Genomic DNA, 22,139 nt, shown 5'->3' with positions numbered 1-22,139 from the left:
GCTGGCAAGAACTCTCTGCTAGAAAGTATTAAATTATTATCTCTACAGAGATGATTTAGGTGATTAGCAAAAATTGACCTCTTGTCTGAAATGTCTGCATTCATATCCCCAACAATAAAAATATTTGTGAAACACTCATTTTGTAAATAGGAACTAATAAAGGCAAGTTTATTTACATAGTCTTCTTCATTATGATGGCATTCATATGGAGTGTAGATATTTAAAATGATAAATTCCTTATCACGCTGTGTCAAATGTATAGCAATACACCAGTCCACACCAAGCCTAACGACATTTATCGCTGAGTCCAGTTTCTTATTCCACAGAATTGCCACACCTCCTGGAATTCTGCCCCTTTTTATACCCAGGCTGAGGTCAGTGGTTGACTCTCCAACACCATGAAAATTGTCACTGATGGAGTTTAGTCCCTTTAAATCCTGCTTTGCTAGGAACGTTTCCTGTAGGCACAGAATGTCACAGTTCTCCAACAACTGATCGACAATAATGCGGCGAGCTTTATCCTCAGCACTTTGACCTAAGCGCAGGCCACGACAGTTGTATGACAGGACGCTTATATCCATAGCGACATCAGACTTGGGCGTTCATGCCAATAGCGAGCACACTCGTAGCCCCAGCAAATAGAGTAGCCGCATTAGCACTAGCACCAATGACTCCAGCTTTACGTGGTTCATAAAAACGCCGCACATACGCTCCCTCCGGCCAGAGCTCTGGGTTGTACATATCACCAACTTCTTTGCATTCAGCGGATATTTTAAACGATGCGTATCTGTTGTTTACAGTAACAATCCTTTCACATGACACATCACGTCCAAGTTTATTCTCAAGATGAGTGCGCAGTATTTCAGCGTCTATGTCGGGTGAAAACCTAGTTGCAAAGACACTCACCCGTTTAGTTGTTATCATCTTGATGTTTCCTGCAGCTCCAGTGCCCACAATAGTTTTGCCAGCTTTCTTCTGTCCCAACACAGATTTGCCGGTGCGTAATCCCTGTTGGGCATCCTCTGTGCGCTTCCGTTGCCCCTTTTTCACAACTTGGCTCCACTTTGGAGACCCAGGCGAGTGCGTCGTTAATCCAGAGCTAACTGCTGGTGTAGCACTCTCCACTGTTAGAAGCAGCGGCCCCTGTGCCTCTCCTCGGCGTCTGTCATCTGAAGTTTCAGTCACCTCCGTTGAGCCGTCAGCGCTTCCAACAGCTGCTGAGTTGGTAGCATGCGCGGCACTAGCATTCTCTGCGTCCAGCCGCCTCACCGGCGCAACGAAGCCAGCACGGCCGTGGTCAGCGTGCTGCTCCAGGGCACAAACCCGACGGTTCACGTCCGCCATGACTGCACGCAAACCTTCGCTCGTTTCATTAAATTACTCCAATTTATTTTTGCCTCTCTGTTCTCATTATTCTTAGCAAGTGTGGGAACATTGTTCACATTTAAAACCATAATAATTGGGATGTGGTCAGATGTGGCTAATCCATAACAGATCTCCATACATTCAATTGAGGCATGAGCATCCACAGTTGAGACAACGTGATCTAGCCAAGAGGTGGTGTTCCATGCTTCACTAACGTAAGTAAAGCTCGAGTCTGGCAGGAGCTGCTTGCTAGATATTACTAGGTTGGCATCGTTAGCAAAAGTATTCATGTGATTAGCAAATAGAGATTTTTTGTCTGTCAAGTCAGCATTGTAGTCTCCCAAAACATAAATGCATGAGGAGTTATTCTCTTCAATAAATGATACAATAAATGCAAGTCTGCTCACAAACTCATCAACATGTTCATAAGATTCATATGGTGTATATATATTGAGAATAATAAAATTCTTTCCATCACAGTTTAACTCAAGACCTATTGCCCAGTCAACATTTAAGCGTATAACTTTAACCATTGAGTCATATTTTATATTCCATAGGATGGCGACCCCCCCAGCAATCCTACCTCTGAGTATTCTCGTGCTAAGGTCCGTGGTTGACTCTCCAGCACCATGGAATTCTGAATGCAAGGTGTTCAGGCCATCCAAGTCCTGCTTGGCCAGCCAAGTCTCTTGAATACACAAGAAATCGCAGTCTTCAAGCAGTGAATCAACCACCAGCCGCCTCGCTTTGTCGGCTGCAGTTTGCCCTACTCGTAGGCCCCGAGTGTTGTAGGATACAATCTTCATTATGCACCAGTGTTATTCCCGTCAGGGCTGGTGGTCGCCACGTTGTCCCCCGGCAGGGCTTGCAGCTCTCCTACTCCTGGGAGCGATGACTCCCCTCCGCGCCGGGAAGGGATCCTCTCTGGTAGTCTCTCCACCACCGCCGCTCCTCTTGGTCGTCGAGGCTCAAAATTCTTGCCTGACCACTGATCCAGCAGGCCAGAACTGGGGGTCATACATATCTTTCCAATCATTCCATTCTGCAGTGATACAGAACGAGCTGAACCTGCTGTGAGGTGTTTCGATTTTTCTGCACTTCACTTCTCTGTTCATCTTAACTTGTAAAAAGTCACGGAGTGTGTCAGCATCTAAATCCAGCGTGAATTTCGTGGCGAATACTCTGACCACCTTTGTATTCACCGTGGACAGTTTGTCGTTGTTAATCACCGCCGTCCCAGTGATGCCGGCTTTTTTCCGTGGATGTTTGGCTGCGTGGTTCCCAGCTGAGCTCTCTAGGGCTGCCGTCCGAGTATATTTGGCTGCGCGGTGACCAGAACTCCCAGGGGCTGCTGTTCGTTTGAGTCCACGCTTCGCCACTGTGCTCCAGCTGCGGGTCTCCGTCGTGCCTGGGGCCGTTTCACTGCCATGAGCGGGGGCCACGCCAGGGGGTCCAGAGTCAGACAACGCTGACCACCTCCTTCCTCCCTTCGGGGTTTTTCGGGCAGGGTGGAGCAATACCCGCTGCCCATCCGCCGTCACACCAGCTGTTGCCGAGCTGAGGCTCTGTTCCGACCCGCTGTTTGTGGCGTCTTCAGTCTCAGGTGTAAGAGTAGCATGCGCCACCTGGTTAGCAGCATTAGCCGGGTTAGCAGCCACGGAGGAGCTGACACCACCCCCCGCAGCAGCAGTAGCTGTGTTTTCCACCGCCACCAGTCGCTGGTTAATGGAGCCTGTGGCCTCCAGCAGCGCCTCACAAGCTGTTGCCTGCGACGTGAGCGAACTTTTTAGGAGTTCAATGTCGGCATTAATCTGCAACATTCTCCCAAGTAGGGCAGACACATCCACATGTTTGAATGAGATGGGTGGAAGTTCATCAATGAAGTGGGACACAAATCGTGGTCCAGACTCACTGCTTTTCTCCTTAAACACGGCCAGGCACATTTTGATGTATAGCTCGTCTTTTTTCTCTCCTCGGTGGGAAGACCAGCGTTTTGAGTCAGGGAACAACGTCGCCATTACTTCCTTGGAGGCTTCAATTCTCTGTGAGCTGAAGCTTGTCTTAACCAGCTTGATGATGTTGTCTTGGTCAAGCGTTCTTGATTTAATCAATAAGAAGTTTAGAAGCTCATCTTCAACAATGGTATCACCATCTGTGGTATGATATATAGTAGGTTTGATTCGGGCAAACGCTCCCGCATCACATCGACGCTGCTCACCGTCGGCCATTTTTCCATATAGTGTTATATCATATAGTGATATAATATAGCACAATATAATATAAAGTAATATATGTAATACTAATAGCATATCATATAATATCCTAATATAACATTTTTATAATATAACAAAATTACATCACCATAATATAATATAACATCCCATGAGATCTCATAACAATATACACTATAAAACAATATATCATGATAATGCCAAGAATAATTACAATTAGTAATATATAATACCGGTATATATTTATGAGGGCTGTTAAAATGTGATGAGTTCAGTCTGCTTTCTACTGCTTAGGAAATGTTTACAGGGGTAGGCAATTCCGGTCCTCGAGGGCTGGTGTCCTGCATGCTGATTATTAGTATTAGTATTAGTATTAGCTGATTATATGTATAGTGGGCTGGCATCAGTATTTGATTTTAGAATGAATTTTGAGTGTATGTCTAACAGACTACGAGCTGAGGAATATTGAAAATTGTGAATGTATTTCTCTCAAACTATAAGTTGTGGAATATTACTTTTTTAAAGATAATATTAAGATAATTTAAGGCAACTGTAACTGTAATTTTTATTTTATATAAACTTAAAACATTTAAAAATATCACTAAAATATTTTTGGGTAATCAGTTACAAAAACAGTTTGAGTTCTGTGAACTTATTAGGGTTTACAGTGTATGGATGGAGAAGGTTACTCAAATAAATCAGGGATTCTGCTGAAAAACGCTAGCGCTCTCGCAAATATTCATCATGGAAAGATAAAATGTCAAACTGTGGTCTTATCACCCTCTCACGGTGAATTACACGGACAATTTGGGCTTCTATGTGCAACAAGTTACGCAGCTTAAATACCCGAACATAACTGGGTTATCTGAACAAAAACTGAACAAAACCGGCATAAAGCCCACCCCCTACCAGGTTATGTTCAGAGCCCTAACCCTGTTACCATGGTGACTTCCTTAACCTGACCATTTTGGAACAGAAAACCCAGGTTTACCATTTACCCTGGGTTAACATACCCAGTTTAGCCACTAAACCTCCTTCTTGGATTAATACTACGCAGGTTGTTTCTGTTTAATCAGGAATTGCAGTAATCAGATAATCACCTGAACAGGGACTTGAACCCTGGACCCTCAGATTAAAAGTCTGATGTTCTTCCAGCTGAGCTACTCAGGCGGTTAGAGATAACAATCATTAAAGTCAGGCAGGGTCACCAGGGCCAGGCAGGAGAAAAATACAAATAATGTTTTAGAGGAGGAAGATTTTTTTTTCATAATGCACTTCGAGAAAAAAGTCCAAATGTTGAGCAAAAAGTCCAAATGTTGAGCAAAAAGTCAAGTACAATTTCGATAAAAAAGTGGAAACGTTGAGGGAAAAGGGCCCTGTGGCTTAGTGGTCAAAGCGCCTGTCTCGTAAACAGGAGATCCTGGGTTCAACTCCCAGCAGAGCCTTTAAACTCACAACAGTAAGGATGTAACTCATGTTAAGTTTAAAACCAAAGAGTTGCTTTGGATCAAGTCTTCACCTTCTCCTCTCACACGGTGATTGAGTTATGAGAGTTCAACAGAGCAACATTATCTTTGAGCTGCCAGTGTTGGGATGGAGCACACAGACATTTTTAGTGCATATGAAAATATGTTATTCTAACATAAGTGCATCAAAATTTCATTTGTCTATCTAGTCCTACGCACGTGTGAATTGTTCTGTGCATTTGTGAATGTTGTCCTGTGAAGGGTGGCGTGCCTTCTCCGGGTGGGGGGAGGTGGAGAAGTCCTGCCTCAGGTGGACGAGTTCAAGTATCTCGTTGTTCACGAGTGAGGGAACGATGGAGCGGGAGATTGACAGACGGATCGGTGCAGCGTCCGCAGTTATGCGGTCGCTGTACCGGACCGTCGTGGACCCTCTGTGGTTATAGAGCCTTCAGAAAGTTAGATCTGGGGCCTCATGTACTAAGAGTGCGTGGATTTCAACGTGAATCCGTGCGTGGAATTAACAAAACCGCAAAAATTCATATGTACAAAACTGTGCGTTCGCCCAAATCCACGCAGGTTTCTCTGTACATCCCAATCAGCGTGGATTTGAGCGCACATGCGGGAGCACAACACTCCGCCTTGTCTCCTCCCTCAAATATATGTTTGAATATGATATGAAGATAATTATCCATTAAAAACCGCTCATCCTAACAAGAAATGTGCAAAAACAGGTAAAACAAATAAAAAAAGAAAACATCGGCTGTGTCGGACTCCAGTCCTCGAGGGCCGGTGTCCCTGCAGGTTTTAGATGTTTCCCTGCTTCATTGCACCATGATACAAGTGACTGTGTCATCAACAGAACTATCCAGACTTTGATGACAAGCTGGTGACGATGATTAATTAGAATCAGGTGTGTTAAAGCAGTGAAACATCTAAAACATGCAGGACACCGGCCCTTCTGGGATTCACTTTGACACCTACATTATGGTGTTCTTTGCTTTGCGTTGCGTTCGGTGAAGAGTTTTGGTTTTATTATGATCGTACGGGTTTGTGAATGTTTATGGGCAGCGTTAGTGCATCATTACACTCTGCTTTTCTTGTTTGTAATTTAAGAACCGACACCAGACTTTTTGGTGGATGAAAAACGGCTCCTCGTTCCGCTTTATTGTCATGCATATTATATACTAACGGATTAAGACCAATGCTCACGTTTATTGAGTCTTACACATTATGGATGTCCGCGATCAACTCTCTCATAAGTATAACAATGTGAACAATATACAATTTATATTTAAAACATGAAGCATTACGATCTGATTCCTCTGCTGCAGAAATAAAGACAATTTGTGGATTATCGAGGGGCAAACGTGAGAAATAAAGAACAAAGTTGCTGTAACTCGAATGTTTCATCCGCAGGAGGAGAGACCGGTCTAGATCCCTGTGTCGTGGCAAAGAGTGATTGCCTCCCAGAATCTTATTTCTCCCCTGAAAATGGGTCTTTTTACCTGCCAAATATTGATTGAAGGACAAATACACTTAATGAAAAGTTGTTTCTGCCTAAATATGATTTGATCTCATTCTTGAGCTTCATAATCTGAAACTCTGACGTTTTAGCGCTCTCGTTCAACGGGCTGCTGTGCGCGCTCCCGCGGCCACAAATCAGAAGAAATCAGATTCTGGCAGGCAATCACTTTTTGGCACAACACCGGTTCATCACCGGAGAAACACTTTCTGGATCCTGCAGAACCTGCAGCCGACCCCATATCAGACTCTGAAAGTTGCCTAAACATTCAATAAAAACGTATTTCATGCTGAATCAGTTCACAACCAACCTTTCCGTGACACCTTTTTTTATTTAAGACATCTTTACAGAACCGGTTTTTGCTTCAAAATTAATTCTAATGTATTTCTGTCCAGACACAGTTATGGGATGTTTAGGGTCTGGCTTTTATCAGTAGTCCTCCTCCCATACGGTCGTCATGACGACAGACAGATGTCCGACCTGCAGCTCCAGCTGAAGCATCATGTTGGTCTGAACCGGAGCAGCTGGTCCAGTTCAGGACAGAGATCCAGAAGATCCTCTTGGTACCTGAACCAGCTGATGGTCCAGTCTTAGTCCTGGACCAGCAGGTCCAGACTAAACCAGCTGATGGTCCAGTCTTAGTCCTGGACCAGCAGATCCAGACTAAACCAGCTGATGGTCCAGTCTTAGTCCTGGACCAGCAGATCAGTCTGGTGCCTGAGGACTCGCTCCTGATCCTGCATCAGCAGGTTCCTCTAACGGAGCCAAAGCTCCATCAGGATTTGCAGGTTCCATCGTTGAGCTCCTTTAGTTGTTTGTTCAGATCATGTGGTTGATTGTGAGATTGTTGCGGCTCCTGGTCCAGGTCCAGGTCCTGGTCCAGGTCCAGGTCCAGCTCCAGCTCCACTCTTGTGTAAATTATCTGGTGATGTCGGGATTGTCATGTCCTTCACGTGGTCGTGAATTTATTGTTGACGTTACGTTTCCTCATATTCTGCACTTCACTGCATCACCAGTGAGTGTCTCCAACGGACAAAACCTCAGAAAAGTGCGTACAACAGCCTTAATGTATGAGTGACGGACCGCAGCTTTCTACGTTCACGTCATTATTTGTACATCCGACCGTGAGCGTTGGAAGTGGCGTACGCACGTTTTGTGTGCGCCGCACTCTTAGTAGATAAGGCCCCAAATCTAACTAACTGTAACCACAGAGGGACTCGAACCCTCAATCTTCTGATCCGAAGTCAGACGCCTTGTCCATTAGGCCATGTGGTCCACGAGTTGCTCCTCTTTCTCATAAAAAAAACAGTTAATCCTGCCATTTTAGTTAATGTGCTTGCCGTTGTTAAATGTACTAAGCGTTAGCGGTGAAGCCTTTAACCAACCATGTGGAAGACCAGACATTGGATAATTTTTTTAAGAGTGATATTCTTAATTAAAAGGCTCTGCTGGGATTTGAACCCAGGACCTCCTGTTTACAAGACAGGTGCTTTGACCAACTAAGCCACAGGGCCCTCAACTGATGTGTCCAACTTACCTTAAGCAGACTGAACTGTTATCACATTTACCAGCCCTCATGAATATTGAGGTGATTATTGGTCATCAGTGAACAGTCGTTGGCTGACCGTCACTGCCAGGGTTCTTGAGAAAGCTTTGATCCAGCCAGGAGTGGGTACAAAGAGAGATCTGTTCATTCAAATGTCAATGACAGTTGTCATTATCAAACCTCTCCAAGTCTATCGTCTCTTTCTAAGAGAATGTTGTAATGCAATGGATGACAACACATGTCTAACTGAATATACCTGCAAACATGCAGCTGATACAACAAGAAGTTGATGTATAAGCTAAGGGACAAATGGAGGTAAGTAGCTTGTGATATTGAAGAAACCATCATCAAAGATCTTCTAAAAAGGTTTTTATTTTAAAAACACTGGACTTAAAACATACTTAAAAACACAAGACGTTTCGGTGTTCATCCAAACACCTTCATCAGTTGTTTGGTCCACAGGAAGTAGCTCTGGCAGTTATAGACTCAAAGGATTCACATGACTAAGGTCACATGACTGCCCAATGAGTGAGCCAGAGAAGATGGTGTCCCAGGCATAGACATATATAAAGGCTAGATGACTCACGGCGGAGTCTCCAGCGTCGTTCACCCGCGGCCATCTTGCCACAGGAGACTCTCTGGTGCGCATGCGTGCGCTACAGTTGTTGCTGTTGGAGGGTGAGTGGTCTGTACAGACAAAAATACTCATAACTTGCTGAAATCTTGACGGATTTACAAACGGATTGGTTCATCATAAACGTCATTAACGTGGGTATGATTCGGGATGCTTGGACATGTTGAAATTGTATCTCTTCGTTGCGAAAAACGACCTAATCATGCAGCATATACAATAATATCAATATCAATATAATAGTATCACCACTAACTAACGTTAACGTTACCTGCCCAAGTTATCAAGGGTGTCCACCAGTACTCAAGTTGTAAAAAAAAAAAAACATCAGGGGGGATGGTGGATTTGATCATATGGGGACAGATAATTTGTGCTGATTACAAATATTATAATATATTACAAATAATAGCAGTGACCAAAACAGCTGCAGAAATACTGCAGGAATGACATAGCAGCAGTTAAATGCAGCCTTCTGTAAGCTTTAAATATCCACTGGGCTTACATCAAATACATCAAAACACAACAATAAAAAACACTTTTCTGAACTTATCAATATGACTCTGTCCTTCACATAGACACACATATGTAATGTCATGACGTAAATGGGTCAAAGACGAGACGTGTAAATTTGTTGTCCGAGGGCCATTCATTTAACATAAAAAGATAAATATATATGTATATATTATTAAATCACTCAACTCTTATCCTTCTTTTGACCCAGAAATATTTGTGTTGCTAACTATTAAATTAAGGAAGTTATTGAGCTCTAAAGGCTCAAAATGTCCTTCAGTGTAACTGTCCGGGTTTAAATTCTAATGACAAAAGTGTTTTTAAAATGTAGAAATTCATCCTAAAAATATAAATGAACACTCATGGCATAATTGTGTTAGTGTTTGCAACAATATATAGAATAATGGCCATCATACTGTATCTAAAAAATATTTAAAAACTTGAATAACTTTTGTCCGGACTTTTACCTTTCATCAATGTCATTCAGTATAACAATGGTAAAAAGGCATTTTAAGGCATATCAGATGATGGTAATCATGTGAGAGTGTGTGACATCACAAAGAGGACCCCTTGAAGACCCTCTATCAATGTGATGAGGTGAGTAAATCTCTCTGAAATATTTGATGATCTCACCTTTTCTCCCTCTTGTAACCTTTGGAACAAAAAAGTATGTCCTTCAGTACAACACAGAAAACATACTTTTAATGCTATTGTTTTATAAATACCTACATTAAACATGAAAAGTAAGGATAGTCTTTACAGGTTAAGAGCATTACATTATATAGGTGGCCAAGGAACTGCCTGTTAAATATGTTTATGTATGAAATCTGTCCTTCAGTGTCGCGCTTTTGTCCTTCAGCACAACAAAAGTTTCATGTTATACCACAATGTCACCCGTTATGCTGAATGACAGTAGCTTTATTATCCCATGTTTTCACAACATATTATCATGCAATTCATATTTTATTGTTGTATTGATACTGAATAGTATTGTTTTAAACTATTTTTATGGCATTTTAAGGTATTTCAAGACATTATCTTTATACTGTAGATGCCATTGTCTAATAAGGAGAGGGCTGCACGGCACAGACAAAAGATCAATGCAGATCCAGTTGCTAGGGAGGAAAGACTAGCCAGAAGAAGAGCAAGGTATTGTTTATAAAGCTGGGTGGATAACACTTAAAATTAAGTTGCACTATTACACTGTAGTTAATATTTTATTGCACTGCAGTTAAGGTATGACTGATGGATTATATCAGTTATAATATTACACACACACACACGCACACACACGCACACACGCACACACGCACACACGCACACACGCACACACACACACACACACACACAATGCTTTGGGTTAGGTTAATTATGAACTATAGATTGCATTTGTGTACTTGCATTGGATAGAAATTTACCAGTACCATTTTACGTTAATTACAACGTTAACTATCGTGCAATAATTGTGTAATAATGCAACTTAATGCAACATAAAGTGTTGCCATAGACCAAATCCTAATAAAGTGATTATTATTGACATTAGCAATGAAATAGTAACAAAAAATGTTTAATAGAGAATGGAAGAGGGAGTCGATTTAACTTTTAAACTTTTTATCATTTTATAGCCTACTATTAATAGACTACTAATAACATTTAATGGATGTGAATCCTTTTCTGTGCCAGTCATAACTATTACATTTTTGTTTTTTAGCTATCAGAGAAGAAAGAGGGGGAAGGATGGCAATCCTGATCATCCACCCATCTATATAATGACACAATCAGATGCTGAAAAAAAGAGGGAAAAATGGAGATTAAATCAGAGGCGGCGCCGTGAAAAAAATCTAACAAGTGAATGTGGTGATGAACTTAACTCCGGAATCCATTGAAGGAAACTCTTTTGAGCAGCACCCTGAACAACTTGTACAAGTACAACATGAACTTGCAGCTCCAGAGCTGGAGCAACCATCTGAGTAATGATAATGATTTTAAGGAAAACAACAGTTTTTACACTATGTTAATGGAATGTTTTTTAATTAATGCTTTGTCCTATGAAATCCTGTGAATGAAATTGTTCCTCATGTGTCTGTTAAAATATATTGCATAGTAAAACCCATATCCTTTATGTGTGTGGCGTATGGGTCATTTCTCTCTCTCTCTCTCTTTCTCTCTCTCTCTGCCTGCACATTTTAAAAATCTCATCCTATGTTTTACAAAATGTTATAAAACAAAAAGTAGCTAAAAGAAAAAATAATAATGATGCTACTAATAATAGTTCATAGGATAATTATTGTTATTGCTGAAGAAATCACATTTAATCAATATTTGTGGGCCAGAGTGAGATGTGTCATTCAGGGTAACAAAATATTGTCATTCAGTATCACACCAGTATTTTATATTAAAATACAATAAATTTGTTTTGTTGACTCAGAAAGACAAAAACAAATCTCAAAGGATGAAGTGAAAGATATTTTCATAGATTTTTACATTATTTTCAGTGCAAGACAGGACGTTTTTGTAGAAAACCTTCAACAAATTTTGAGTTGTACCCATGATGCATCAAATATTTGTTATTAAAAATGAAATAGTGTCATTTTTTCTGGGTAGTTATATTTCTGCCAGTCTAAGCATGGATATAAAACCTTGTGATTATGAAAAAATGGGCATAAAATTAAATTGTTTGAAAAAACACTTGGCGTTATACTGAATGACATTTTACCAGGGTACATTCATATGAATCACAATAAAAATGAATTATTGATTTATACTTGAAAATAACTAATATAGGGACATAGGTGACACTCCAATGAACATAAAAAAGTATTTTAGGGAATTGTAATTGCTGTTTCATTTTTTTCCTACTTTGAAAACCTTATACGTCTTTGACCCAAATACATCATAATGTAATAATATATTAATGTGTTATGTCATATGAATACATGTTATATGGTAATAATATGTAATAATATGTATATATATATATATATATATATATATATATATATATATATATATATATATATATATATATATATATATATATATATATATATATATATATGTTATATGGTAATAATATATATATATATATGTTATAATGTAACTATAAATATTACTAAGAATACTATAGAAATATTGATTAAATGTGAAAACCATGTCAGGGCTATCTGTTTCTGGTTATTTTCATATAAAAGTACGTTTTTCAATGTTTATAATTATTCACAAGTATGCAGTGTCATAACTACATCTCTGACGTTCATGACAAACCAAACTGTTTGAAAATCTGTTGAGAATTGAGCAAGTTATGGTTGTTTTGCAGTACATGCACCATTAAACACAATGTTAAAGTGAGCGAACTGTGAGGTGGAGCAAGTTGGTTGGTCTGTTAAGCGCCGGGGTAATGTCTTCAAAACAGCATTGTAAGATGAGGACAAATGATGTCTCAGTCCCCCCCCTCTATTTAAAGAGGGTCGCTCCACTTTCACATAGATGGCCTCCCTGACGCCCCTCTCAAACCATCCATCCTCTCTGTCCAGGACGTGACCTTAACGGCGGTAAGTTACCGGCTGACCTCTTGGCATGAAAGAGAAGCAACATGTAGGTTTTCAGCATTCACACATCATGCCAACGTTGGTCTTCAGGTAAAGCATTGTACTACAGTCTTGAAATTTTGCTACTTGGAGGAGAAAAACTACAAATTGTATAAATCTCTGGGGCTCGTCCCAATTGAACCCGGGACCTCTCGCACCCGAAGCGAGAATCATACTACTAGACCAACGAGCCACAAAACACATATCCGGCAAACAAAAAATCACGGTCACATCATCAGAAGCAGGTGCTGTCATTAATGACATCACCAAGGATTATGGTTGTGGATGTCAATAACAGTAATCATTCAAATAAAAAATGTTGAAGCCAAATGTTGACGCAGAAAAGCCATGAAGACCATTTCTACAAGTAGTTGAACCGGCATTTTTATATGCCTCATACAAGTCTGGATGTTTTTTTTTATAACATTAAGGGGGAATAGAAATAGAAACTGAATGATGATCAATAACCTGCTGCACAGTTTCTGTAGTTTAGTGGCTATCGTGTTTGTCTCACATGAAAAAGGTCCTTGTCTGGCTGAACTTCTGGATCAGGACCTCTCAGTGAACAGAGCATATCATCCACTGGAAGATTTACAGCACTGTTTTGTATTAGAAGAACTTCATCAATGACAGCTTTTTTAGCAGGAAAAGCACAACTGCCTATGGTGTGTGGAAGAGTGATTTTTATCTTATTGACCATTGTTCATATGTATCAGTCATGCATATCCAAAACAGGCTTTCTCCCCGTCGGGGAATCAAACCCCGGTCTTCTGCGTGACAGGCAGAGATACTGTCCACTATACTAACAAGGACATCTGATAATCTGTGATCAATATTTCACAACAAAATTGGTCCCGGCAGGTTAGCTGTGAGATAAGTACGGGAACAAACCTTCTACATGGACAACAATACTCTGATCAGAATCACATAAAAGGTGTTTGTGTTTTGTTGAAGTGGAGATAGCAGCTGGGTTTCAGCTAAACATGCGGTGAAGTACCAGGAGAATGCTAGAGACAGACAGGTGGGAGGTGGACGGGTCCAGCATCTCCTGGTGCCGGAGGAGACGATGATGGAGCAGTAGCAAAACCATGAATGAGGTGGAAGATGAGACCTCCATCTATCTGGATCTCCTTCTGCCTGAAGCCTGTTCTTCTTCCTCCCTGATCGGACATCTCTCACATTGTTCTGCTGCAGCTTGTTCTCCGGCTTCCTCCTCCTTATCTTTAATCTGGACTTTCACTAGTTTTTGTCCTGGTTCAGAGTGAACAAGTCCCACTTTGCTGCCATTAACATTGTTACATTATTGTTTGGAAACATGCAGGTCCCTCGGATTAAGAGTCTGATGCTCGACATCTGAGATACCGAGGTCTTGCATGAGAACTTTGTTTCTGTCTTTCCTCCATTTGTTTTTTTAATAGCTTAAGATGAATATTGAAAATGATGATGTCATTACTTAACAGTCAGAAACAGCTGTCAACAGTTAATCCACCTGAACAGGGACTTGAACCCTGGAGATGAAATCTGTGAGAACAATTTATAATCTTGTTGATTTTTGCCAAATACAGGGAAGAGGAGACATGAGGTAGTGATTGTGTGGGGATTCAGCAAAATGTATGGATATAAAATGGTATATAGAATAATTATTATAGCAGCACGGTGGATAATCGGACCCGCTGGTACCGTTTTGTTTCTTGGTCCTGTATGCTGCTTCACGCAACGTTTCACTCACCTTTTTCTAAATCTCGCTATCCCGGTAGTTTCTACCGTCTACAAACAGCACCTGAAGCCCGGCTAGCTCAGTCGGTAGAGCATGAGACTCTTAATCTCAGGGTCGTGGGTTCGAGCCCCACGTTGGGCTGAAGTCAAATTTATGAAGTTTGTTTGAAGTGTAGAGTCCAGGTTGAAGGTGAGCAGAAAGGAATCACCTCCACTGCTGTTCTGGTCACTGAGATGGATTTTACTGGGTGAGACTGGTGACATCATCAATGACATCACATGTCTTTGATGACAGTCCAGGGTTTGATGAAATTATTTGTATTTATAACAATGTATCTGAAGCATGTAATTGATTTGTTGTTATCAAATGTAGCAACAGCGCCCTCTGCTGTTTATATTGAAACATAAACATTTTGCTTAACATTCTGCAGTGTACAACATAATCTCAGGTATCTGAGACTCTATGGAAACCATCCCAATCTCACGCGCAGTAACATCAGAAATTATAACCGATGTTGTAGTTTGTTAAGGATCTGGGGCCTAAAAGGGGCCTAAAAGAGTGTGTAGGATTCAAACTAAAAGTGTACGTGCGCTCAAAAGCCGAAAATGGCGTGCGCACAAAAAAAATCCTGATTTATAAAACCGTGCCATCTGCGCGTAATGTTCGCTTTATAAATCACAGTCCAGCTGGAAGGTTGCCCACGTGTATTCACCTCATACCCCGCCCTCTACACGCCCACTTTATACCATGAATGGTCAATGCAAACTACTTGATGATTGTATTTGCATATGAATGAACCTGCTGAGCATGCACAGCGCCACCTGCAGTCTGTTTCTGCTGTGTCAGGATGAATGAGACGTGTTTTGAGCAACCATGCCACTAAATTTCACGGAGACTGAGATAGAGATGTTGTGGATGAGGTGGAGGCAGGAAAACCACATTATTTGGTGGTCACAGTAGTGGCATCACTAACAAAAAGAAAGCGAGTGAGTGGCAGCACGTCGTTGCTGCTGTAAACGCCGTTGTCGTGCCAAAAAGTGATTGTCTGCCAGAATCTGATTTCTGGCCGTGGGAGCGCACAGCAGCCCGTTGAGCGATAGCGCTAAAACGTCAGATTTTCAGATTATGAAGCTCAAACCCTGCCCAAGTACACCTGACCTGTCCACTAACACCTACCCTGTCCAATAACACCTGACCTTTCCAATAACACCTGACCTGTCCAATAACAGTAACCTGTCCAATAACAGTAACCTGTCCAATAACAGCTAACCTGTCCAATAACACCTGACCTGTCCAATAACACCTACCCTGTCCAATAACAGTAACCTGTCCAATAACAGGTAACCTGTCCAATAACAGCTGACCTGTCCAATAACAGCTAACCTGTCCAATAACAGCTAACCTGTCCAATAACACCTGACCTGTCCAATAACACCTACCCTGTCCAATAACAGCTGACCTGTCCAATAACACCTAACCTGTCCAATAACAGCTAACCTGTCCAATAACAACTAACCTGTCCAATAACAGCTAACCTGTCCAATAACAGCTAACCTGTCCAATAACACCTGACCTGTCCAATAACAGCTAACCTGTCCAATAACAGACAACCTGTCCAATAACACCTGACCTGTCCAATAACACCTGACCTGTCCAATAACAGCTAACCTGTCCAATAACAGTTAACCTGTCCAATAACACCTGACCTGTCCAATAACAGCTAACCTGTCCAATAACAGCTAACCTGTCCAATAACAGCTAACCTGTCCAATAACACATGACCTGTCCAATAACAGCTAACCTGTCCAATAACACATGACCTGTCCAATAACAGCTAACCTGTCCAATAACACCTGACCTGTCCAATAACAGCTAACCTGTCCAATAACAACTAACCTGTCCAATAACAACTAACCTGTCCAATAACAGCTAACCTGTCCAATAACAGCTAACCTGTCCAATAACAGCTAACCTGTCCAATAACAACTAACCTGTCCAATAACAGCTGACCTGTCCAATAACAACTAACCTGTCCAATAACAGCTAACCTGTCCAATAACAGCTAACCTGTCCAATAACAGCTAACCTGTCCAATAACAGTTAACCTGTCCAATAACACCTGACCTGTCCAATAACACCTGACCTGTCCAATAACAGCTAACCTGTCCAATAACAGTTAACCTGTCCAATAACACCTGACCTGTCCAATAACAGCTAACCTGTCCAATAACAGCTAACCTGTCCAATAACACATGACCTGTCCAATAACAGCTAACCTGTCCAATAACACCTACCCTGTCCAATAACAACTAACCTGTCCAATAACACCTACCCTGTCCAATAACAGCTAACCTGTCCAATAACACCTGACCTGTCCAACAGCTAACCACATAGGATCTTTGCTGGAACACACAAGACCTTTCTTAAAGGAGCTTGAGGCAGGATTGAGGCAGGATTTATGAAAAAAATTCGTATACGTTTTAAGTTTTCTAGTAATAAGGTCAGATGAAGCGTTCCAAACCAAAAAGAATGTTTCCTCTAGTGTATCTCTCCGTTGCCTTGAACAGGCTGTTGCTGCAAAATGTGCTGCAATTGTGGGGCCGAATTTCCCGCGCCGTCCTGCGGATGTGACGTCACATGACGCTGCATGCGCATTCTCCCCGTTCTCCCGTGCCGGCTACGCTGTTGGCTGCAGTACCCCCGACGGCCGTCGTGGTGAAGGGTGGCGCTAATGAGTCTCATTTCTTAAAAAGAGCCTCATGCTCCTTAAACTGAAACCTTTTTCGGGGCGGGTAACCATTTATGGTAACTGTATACCTAGATACTAAGCTTATTTGCAGGAATTCTTAACAGAAAAAAAAGAAAAGAAATAGCATTGTTTCGCCTCGTTCATAGCTCTGTTACTTCACATAAAGCCAAGACAGTAGTGGAACAGGTTTGTGTAGTAAATATATCACAGTGAGGTGAAATAAAGCTGCTCCAGAGGTAGAATGAACTTGTTGTGTCAACAGGGTTTTTATAACAAGTTGAAGACTTGTGTTGAGGGCCCTGTGGCTTAGTTGGTCAAAGCATCTGTCTTGTAAACAGGAGATCCTGGGTTCAAATCCCAGCAGAGCCTTTAAACTCATGAAGACAAAGGTACAGATGTAACTCCTGTTTAAAACCACAGACCTTGTTGCAATGTGGGACCTGGGCTAGGTGCCCTCTCTTCTCCAGCTTTTGAGCCCGTGGACCTGAAGTGGCTTTCAATGAAGACAGCTTTTCTCCTCGCCATGACATCAGCAAAGCGATTCGGTGAATTTCATGCCCTATCAGTCAGCGGGTCCTGCTTGAAATGGAACCCAGATGGCTCAGGGGTTACGTTGTGGCAGAATGTGGCGTTCCTGCTCAAGGTCCTGTCACGCACTCATGTTAATCAGCCTATCCAGCCCGGTTTGACCCCCAGTCTGCAGAGAGTGGGCCAAGCCTTTTGTGCCCCGTACAGGCCCTTGCTGCTTATGTTGATGCTACCGCGCCTGTGTGACGGTCGGAGCAGCTTTTTATCTGCCATGGTGGCCCTAACCGAGGTCGTGCTGTTTCTAGACAGCGCCTGTCCCACTGGGTGGTGGACACCATCAAACAGGCCTACAGGGTCAGTGAGCGGCCCTGGCCAATGGGAGTGAGGTGCCACTCGACCAGAAGCAGCTTCCTGGGCTGCCCTGAAGGGGGCGGGGCCTCTGGAGGACATCTGCACTGTGGCTTCGTGGACTGACACATTCTCCAGTTTCTACCGGATCAACGTCGCCACTCCCCAACCGTTGGGCGTGGTTCTGCTCCCAGGTTCTTCTGCCCCTGGTCAGTGAGGCAGGTGACCGGGATTCTTCATGATGTTGTTGGTATTTGTCATCCAGGTATTACAGCACTGCCTGGCGGTCATTAAAGGGGACCTATTATGAAAAACAGTTTTTTCTTGCTTTAACATATATAAAGTAAACCGTCGTGAGTCACGGCGGGAGCAGTCTGATGCTCTTCCAGCTGAGCTACTCAGGTCACAGTGGCAAAGTTTTCTTTCCTCTTTTCTTCATGTTTTTACAGATATAAGGCAATTCAGAGGTAGACTTTACCTTGTAAGGCAGTGTAAGGCAGTTTATTAGGAGGTGTGATCATGAAGAACCACTCTTCTGTTATTCAGCAGGCGGGCCATTAGAAGGCCGTCTATTAAGTTTGGTAAGATATAAAGACGTTCACAGTCACGATAGCCAGGAACCGAACCTGGGCCGACTGCTTGGAAGGAAATGTAAAACTAACTTAATGTAGGCTGATGTTACCTATTAATGCATGCTGGGGAGAACACAAAAAAACCCACTGGTGGTGATAATTGACCTTTAGTACGGGTCCTTGGGCCCTAATCAAAGGTGGTGTTGTCGGTAAACAGAAAAAGATCTTCAGATCCCAAACTTAAATAATAGTGAACGTGCCGCCACATAAAGATATATGTTACCTGTCTTCTTGCACATATATGCGTCAGACTATATGTCCAATTTAATGTCTGTCAAGTCAACAATTAGGACTCATTTCCCAAAAAAGTTTGAAGCCATGTACACATACGTAAAGTCTGATTGTCCAAAACATATTCTTCCCCAACAAAAAGCATTACACTTATGAAGACCTCATGTTTCTTGCATTGGCTGGGAATCAAACCCAGATCAACTGCTTGGCAAGCAGCCATGTTGACTGCTATACCAACAACGCTGCAGGAAAGTACCTGAAACAGCTGAATGAGACGTCACAGTTTTACAGCCACATGAGAAGGTGAGCAGTCATGTCAGGGAAAGTAACTCTTTGATGATGGTTTCTTCAATATCACAAGCTACTTACCTCCATTTGTCCCTTAGCGTATACATCAACTTCTTGTTGTATAAGCTGCATGTTTGCAGGTATATTCAGTTAGACATGTGTTGTCATCCATTGCATTACAACATTCTCTTAGAAAGAGACCATAGACTTGGAGAGGATTGATAATGACAACTGTCATTGACATTTGAATGAACAGATCTCTCTCTTTGTACCCACTCCTGACTGGATCAAAGCTTTCTCAAGAACCCCTGGCAGTGACGGTCAGCCAACGACTGTTCACTGACGAGCAACAATAATCACCTCGATATTCAAATATTTTACATGAATTATTGTCTCCCTTATGCGCCACAATAGACGAGGTGGCAGTGTGGTTAAGGTGATGCACGCATGGGTTCAAATCCCATCCTCGTCGTGCTTGTTTCTTCTGCGCTTTGAGGTGTTCCTTAGAGTTACTATGAGGTGTTTTTATCCCAGCATGGCATGATGCTGTCCTTGCTTGAAATAACCTAAGATGCTCAGTAGCATTACCTGTAAGCTACACATTTTCATATAGTATAGAGTCAATACAATACAAGCTAGGTGCTTTCCAGAGACCAATCACATGACCCCCAAACAACTGTCAAATAAACACTGGCAAGGAACAAACCCCCTTTCAGAGAAAATACCTGCTGAAAACCAGGTGGCTAGAGAAAGAAGAGGAGTGAGATAGAAAAGAAAGGATGAAGAACAGAGAAAATGTTGTCAAAGGTAAAACAAGTGCAGATATATTCGTATTAATGAACCGTTAACAGGTCAACTACCAGTTTGATGTAAATAAAACTCATTCCTGGTGAGTTGTTGGTCTACAGAGACCACTATATAAACAGGTGTAGACAGCAGACATTGATGTCTAGTTGAACTGCATCATCCATGACTAGTTTAATGAGGACTAGTTGAATAATGGCTAGTTAAATAAGTAGTTGAAAGAGGATGAGTTGAATAAGGTATAGCTGAATGAATCCATGAATTGCCGTTTCTACGGTTATCTAGAAATTAAATCTGATTTCTCAATATATGCCACCTCACATGCTTGAGATATGCCACCTCATATCTTTACTCCATCATCCACTGGAAGATTTACAGCACTGTTTTGTATTAGAAGAACTTGTCTAACATGTCTAACTGAATATACCTGCAAACATGCAGCTTATACAACAAGAAGTTGATGTATAAGCTAAGGGACAAATGGCGGTAAGTAGCTTGTGATATTGAAGAAACCATCATCAAAGAGTTACTTTCCCTGACATGACTGCTCACCTTCTCATGTGGCTGGAAAACTGTGACGTCTCATTCAGATGTTTCAGGTGCTTTCCTGCAGCGTTGTTGGTATAGCAGTCAACATGGCTGCTTGCCAAGCAGTTGACCTGGGTTTGATTCCCAGCCAATGCAAGAAACATGAGGTCTTCATAAGTGAACAATATGTTTTGGACAATCAGACTTTACGTATGTGTACATGGCTTCAAACTTTTTGGGGAAATGAGTCCTAATTGTTGACTTGACAGACATTAAATTGGACATATAGTCTCACGCATATATGTGCAAGAAGACAGGTAACATGTATCTTTATGTGGCGGCACGTTCACTATTATTTAAGTTTGGGATCTGAAGATCTTTTTCTGTTTACCGACAACACCACCTTTGATTAGGGCCCAAGGACCCGTACTAAAGGTCAATCATCACCTCTACAAAAGGACACGAAGGTTCGTTCACTCAGGGAGGGAGATAGGGGACAGAGTTCAATAATACAAACAATATTTTATTATTTAAAAAAGGCACATTGGTTGTGGCAATAAAACAAAAAAGGAGCCCAATTAAAGAAAGGGGAAAGGGTTTACAGACTAGACCTTACCGGCGGTAAGTTACCGCCTGACCTCTTGGCATGAAAGAGAAGCAACATGTAGGTTTTCAGCATTCACACATCATGCCAATGTTGGTCATCAGGTAAAGCATTGTACTACAGTCTTGAAATTTTGCTACTTGGAGGACAAAAACTACAAATTGCATAAATCTCTGGGGCTCGTCCGGGAATTGAACCCGGGACCTCTCGCACCCGAAGCGAGAATCATACTACTAGACCAACGAGCCACAAAACACATATCCGGCAAACAAAAAATCACGGTCACATCATCAGAAGCAGGTGCTGTCATTAATGACATCACCTAGGATTATGGTTGTGGATGTCAATAACAGTAATCATTCAAATAAAAAATGTTGAAGCCAAATGTTGACGCAGAAAAGCCATGAAGACCATTTCTACAAGTAGTTGAACCGGCATTTTTATATGCCTCATACAAGTCTGGATGTTTTTTTTTATAACATTAAGGGGGAATAGAAATAGAAACTGAATGATGATCAATAACCTGCTGCACAGTTTCTGTAGTTTAGTGACTATCGTGTTTGTCTCACATGAAAAAGGTCCTTGTCTGGCTGAACTTCTGGACCTCTCAGTGAACAGAGCATATCATCCACTGGAAGATTTACAGCACGGTTTTGTATTAGAAGAACTTCATCAATGACAGCTTTTTTAGCAGGAAAAGCATAACTGCCTATGGTGTGTGGAAGAGTGGTTTTTATCTTATTGACCATTGTTCATATGTATCAGTCATGCATATCCAAAACAGGCTTTCTCCCCGTCGGGGAATCGAACCCCGGTCTTCTGCGTGACAGGCAGAGATACTGTCCACTATAC

At 41.8% G+C, this 22,139-nt stretch overlaps 7 non-coding genes across 7 annotated transcripts; 3 read left to right on the top strand and 4 right to left on the bottom strand.

Moving 5' to 3' along the window:
• Nucleotides 1-4,693: 4,693 nt before the first annotated feature.
• trnak-uuu (transfer RNA lysine (anticodon UUU)) lies at nucleotides 4,694-4,766 on the bottom strand. The gene has a single exon. It is a non-coding gene; the product is annotated as a tRNA-Lys (tRNA).
• Nucleotides 4,767-4,968: 202 nt separating this feature from the next.
• Nucleotides 4,969-5,041, top strand: trnat-cgu (transfer RNA threonine (anticodon CGU)). Its single transcript has one exon. It is a non-coding gene; the product is annotated as a tRNA-Thr (tRNA).
• A 2,745-nt stretch (nucleotides 5,042-7,786) lies between these two features.
• trnar-ucg (transfer RNA arginine (anticodon UCG)) lies at nucleotides 7,787-7,859 on the bottom strand. Its single transcript has one exon. It is a non-coding gene; the product is annotated as a tRNA-Arg (tRNA).
• A 165-nt stretch (nucleotides 7,860-8,024) lies between these two features.
• Nucleotides 8,025-8,098, bottom strand: trnat-ugu (transfer RNA threonine (anticodon UGU)). The gene has a single exon. It is a non-coding gene; the product is annotated as a tRNA-Thr (tRNA).
• Nucleotides 8,099-14,643: 6,545 nt separating this feature from the next.
• trnak-cuu (transfer RNA lysine (anticodon CUU)) lies at nucleotides 14,644-14,716 on the top strand. The gene has a single exon. It is a non-coding gene; the product is annotated as a tRNA-Lys (tRNA).
• A 2,903-nt stretch (nucleotides 14,717-17,619) lies between these two features.
• Nucleotides 17,620-17,693, top strand: trnat-ugu (transfer RNA threonine (anticodon UGU)). The gene has a single exon. It is a non-coding gene; the product is annotated as a tRNA-Thr (tRNA).
• Nucleotides 17,694-21,463: 3,770 nt separating this feature from the next.
• On the bottom strand, nucleotides 21,464-21,535 carry trnap-cgg (transfer RNA proline (anticodon CGG)). Its single transcript has one exon. It is a non-coding gene; the product is annotated as a tRNA-Pro (tRNA).
• Nucleotides 21,536-22,139: the final 604 nt, after the last annotated feature.

This window comes from Cololabis saira, chromosome 10 (assembly GCF_033807715.1).
Source record: "Cololabis saira isolate AMF1-May2022 chromosome 10, fColSai1.1, whole genome shotgun sequence".
NCBI lineage: Eukaryota > Metazoa > Chordata > Actinopteri > Beloniformes > Belonidae > Cololabis > Cololabis saira.
This window is presented reverse-complemented; position numbering and strand designations above follow the sequence as displayed.